This window comes from Microtus pennsylvanicus, chromosome 3, assembly GCF_037038515.1.
Source record: "Microtus pennsylvanicus isolate mMicPen1 chromosome 3, mMicPen1.hap1, whole genome shotgun sequence".
Classification (NCBI taxonomy): Eukaryota; Metazoa; Chordata; class Mammalia; order Rodentia; family Cricetidae; genus Microtus; species Microtus pennsylvanicus.
In genome coordinates this window covers 69,256,577-69,261,057 of record NC_134581.1, presented here as the reverse complement: position 1 = coordinate 69,261,057, position 4,481 = coordinate 69,256,577, and the positions used below count along the sequence as shown (strand labels likewise).

The window sequence follows — 4,481 nt, the reverse complement described above, 5'->3', positions numbered from 1 at the left end:
TATAAAGTTAGGAGTCTTTGAAGTTACTAATGATATAGCAAATATCCATGTGTATATTTGCCCAGGGTTTTGTTTATTTGTGATTGACATTAAAATTTGGCATACTGGCTCAAAGGAAACATAATAATACATACATATACACATATGCATGTATATACATATATATTGATATATTAGCTTAGTCAGTAAGTTTATTGTCTTTATGAAAAACACTTCATAGAAAATTGCTTCCGTTCTCAGCAGACCAGTCATTCCTAAGCTTTGAGGAAACATGCCTTCTTTTGAGCAACCCGATCTTTCTTCTAGTCAAGGGACATTTGGTTATGCTTCTACCTCTTCACTTTTCTCTTGGGCTTCTCCTCAAAGGCTGCATTCTCTCGGATGGCAGCATGAGCTTTTGCATGCATCTCCTCCATCGTGTCTGGAGATAATGATGTTCTTTACATACTGAGAGAACTGTTTCTTACAAGCATCTTGGTCTTCATCTATTAGGTATCGTGTGTAGTCTGCGACATTTTGACCCATGCTGTGCTTCCAATGTTCCTCTGCCTTGAACTCCTTATTTTCAGAATCATTTGCTACTCAGGGAATTGTTTGGTACTGGGAGGGATAGACAAGACTCCAGCCACAGCTTCTTTCAGGGTCCCCACAATTTTACTGCCAGTTGTATGTAGTTCGGCAAGACTTGCATCCAAGTAGCAAGTGAGGGCACCAGTGAAATTACAAGTTGTGAGAACAGATCACGAGACACACAAGGAAACCCACTTTAAGAGTTTATCGAGAGATAAAAAGACACGAGCTCAGGCCCGGGGAAGCTGGTGCAGGAAGAGAGCGTGGAGCAGACGTGTCCAGCTTTTAAAGGCTGCCTAGTGCATGCGCACAGGGGCTTACAGGGGCTTATGTAGTTGCTTCACGTAGATCACATGACCATGCTGCACAGAGGGCTTGAGGGCCTGGGTGGCTATGTAAGTTGCCTGAATACTTGATAGCACATGCCCGGCCCTGGAACCCAGAAGTGTCAGAGCTTGGGGTGGCTAGACATTTTGCCAAAGGGCTGGGTGATGAAAATGATAACAACCAGGCTGACCAGCAATGCTTTCCCCATTGTATTCATCTCCAGTCACCTCCACTTGACCTTCATAGATCTTGTCCCTACCGAACCTATTGAGAAGTTTGTGTGCCAGCGACAGGCCAGTACAACAGGCCGCAGCATAGTTTGTCAGGCCAATCAATTTTCACACTGTATTTCGGCAGTTCATGTTATATGCTGCTCAGACGATCATATCCCCTTCTATAGAGGCATGTAGTCTGGCTGTATGGGGTGAGACTAGATATCTAGTCTCTGATCTAGATCCACCAGAGAAAGGAGCCCCAGCTGAGAAAATGTCTCCTTGAGATCCAGCTGTAAGACATGTTCTCAATTAGTGATCAAATGGGGTGGCTGGTTTCATCCCTGAGCTTCTGGTCCTGGGTTCTGTAAGAAGGTGGGTTGAGCAAGCCATGGAGAGCAAGCCAGTAAGCAGCACTCTTCCATAGTCTCTGCATCGGCTCCTGTCTCCGGGAGCCTGCCCCATTTGTGTTCCTGTCATTGACTTTCTTCAATAATGAACTGCAATGCTGAAGTGTAAACCAAATAAACCTTTCCTCCCCAACTTATCTTTTGGTCATGGTGTTTTGTTGCAGCAATAGAAACCCTAACTAAGACACTGACAGATGTCTCTTAGTTACACGAACTAGAATCTTGTATTTGGGAGGGTTATACTTACTTTTGTTCTGGATCACCAATCGTTGCCCAGCATAGTAGTCAGTTTTACGCTCTCCCCGCTTGAGTTTGATCCTAAAACCCAGTAAGCAAGCCAGGCATAATGACATGTGTTTGTAATCCCAGAACAGGGGAGGCAGAGACAGGCAAATCCCTGGGCTCACTTGAGACAGCCCTCGATATCCTAGTCTGTTATGTGAGTAGTCCAGGGCAGGGAGAGATCCTGACTCAAAAACCAAAGTGGATGCTCATAAGGAATGACTCCCAAAGTTGTCCTCTGGCCCCCACAGGAATTAAACATGAAGCCATTCATATACACACAAACACAAACAACTTGAATAAAGGTTGGAGTTGTTTTAATTGAATAAATTCCCATTACATAGTATTTATCAATTGTATGTTGAACTCTGAACATGGTAGTTGTTTAACATGTGTTAACTTGGTTTGATCTAATGTGCCCATACAATAAATATATTTTAATTTGCTCTGAAGTTTGCTTTAGCAACACCCAGGACCAGTGACAACCTTCCTCCCTAAATGTTTCCTTCTCTGTCTCAGTGGCCATTCACACCATAAGAAAAAAAAAAAAACTCTGCTGCTTATCTGTAGTAAGGCCCTGTGGGGAAGCAGGGTGTTAAACACAGAAGGGGGTGGAGAAAGAGGACAGGAAGTAGGTCTGGGCTAGGAAACCACAAGGCTGATCCCCACTGGCCTACTTCCTCAATTAAGCCCCACCTCAAAACCAGCCCCCATGCCCCCTACTGGGAAGCAGGTGTTTATGTGTTTGAGCCTGTGGAGGGCATTTCTCATTCAAACACAGAGTAAAGTGAAAATATTTCAATCTTTTGCTGGAAGACAATTCACTAACAGTTTTATTCTAGAGTAAATGACAACTGGAAAATGTTGTTGAAAGGATCATATTCCTCTTTTTAAATGACTGCATAAAGTCCAGTTTTCATCAGAATGGCCTCGTCTCCTTTGGGGCATCATGAAGCAAGCAAACGTGTGCCCAGCAGTCCTTCCTGGTAGTCACGGCAACTCAGGCCCTGGATTCCATCCTGATTTCCTGCCAGGAACTATGTGCCCCGGTGGGTCCCCCACTCCTTCACCCCCACACCTGCTTCTCTCTGACTGCCGCTCTCACCTTCTCCCCTTGATCCTTCCCTTAGTGTCACTTGCCATAAGTGACTTCAGTTTTTGAAGAGCTTCAGAGAAGTCACGACCGACAGTGGAAAGTCCCCTGGGAACAGACTCCCCCAGCCTCACTGTCATGTGACACCATCTGAAAGGGATTATCTTTCTTCTGACCAGCAAAAGTACCCCATAATACACCTTCTAACCAACCCCCAAGACTGACTGTTTTAAGACTTCTCCCTCTGCACAGGAAGAAGTGATTCTTAAGAAGACCTTCTTGGCCTGGCATTGGTGTTGCATGTGTTTAATCCCAGCAGAAGCAGGTGGATCTTTGTGAGTTCGAGGGCCAGCCTGGTCTACAAGAGCTAAGACAGACTCCAAAGCCACAAAGAAACCTTGCCTTTAACAACAAAAACAAAAAACAAACAAAGCAAAATGAAAAAAGAAGACCTTCTCTACCCACCTACCTCCATTGCCCTGATGCCCTCCTTGTCTCGGGAGTGACCTTGACTTGGTCCAGTAAGTCTCAACCTTGAAGCTCATTCCCTCTGGGACTCTCCACCTTGGCTCTCAAGGGTGTGGCTTTCACTAAGACAGCTAAATTATAGAAGAACCAGAGTTCAGCCACAGATATCCCAGGGATCTATCTTAAGACCATTTCCACCCTCTAGGATGGTGCACCACTCCAGCTGGGATGTGATAATCATGTATTACCTCTAGGATGGTGCACCACTGCATCTGGGATGTGATAACCATGTATGCCCTCAGGATGGCACACCACTCCAGCTGGGATGTGATAACCATGTATGCCCTCAGGATGGCACACCACTCCAGCTGGGATGTGATAACCATGTATGCCCTCAGGATGGTGTACCACTCCAGCTGGGATGTGATAACCATGTACGCCCTCAGGATGGTGTACCACTCCAGCTGGGATGTGATAACCATGTACGCCCTCAGGATGGTGTACCACTGCAGCTGGGATGTGATAACCATGTACGCCCTCAGGATGGTGTACCACTCCAGCTGGGATGTGATAACCATGTACGCCCTCAGGATGGTGTACCACTCCAGCTGGGATGTGATAACCATGTATGTCCTCTAGGATGGTGCACCACTGCAGCTGGGATGTGATAACCATGTACGCCCTCAGGATGGTGTACCACTCCAGCTGGGATGTGATAACCATGTATGTCCTCTAGGATGGTGCACCACTGCAGCTGGGATGTGATAACCATGCACGCCCTCAGGATGGTGTACCACTGCAGCTGGGATGTGATAACCATGTACGCCCTCAGGATGGTGCACCACTCCAGCTAAGGTGTGGTAACCATGTACGCCCTCAGGATGGTGTACCACTGCAGCTGGGATGTGATAACCATGTACGCCCTCAGGATGGTGTACCACTGCAGCTGGGATGTGATAACCATGTATGTCCTCTAGGATGGTGCAACACTCCAGCTGGGATGTGATAACCATGTATATGCCCTCAGGATGGTGTACCACTCCAGCTAAGGTGTGGTAACCATGTACGCCCTCAGGATGGTGTACCACTGCAGCTGGGATGTGATAACCATGTACGCCC

The 4,481-nt window shown here is 46.6% G+C and overlaps 1 pseudogene; it reads right to left on the bottom strand.

Annotated features, from left to right (window-relative positions):
• Positions 1-254: 254 nt before the first annotated feature.
• LOC142846762 (large ribosomal subunit protein uL18-like) lies at positions 255-3,940 on the bottom strand (annotated as a pseudogene).
• Between the last annotated feature and the right edge of the window lie 541 nt (positions 3,941-4,481).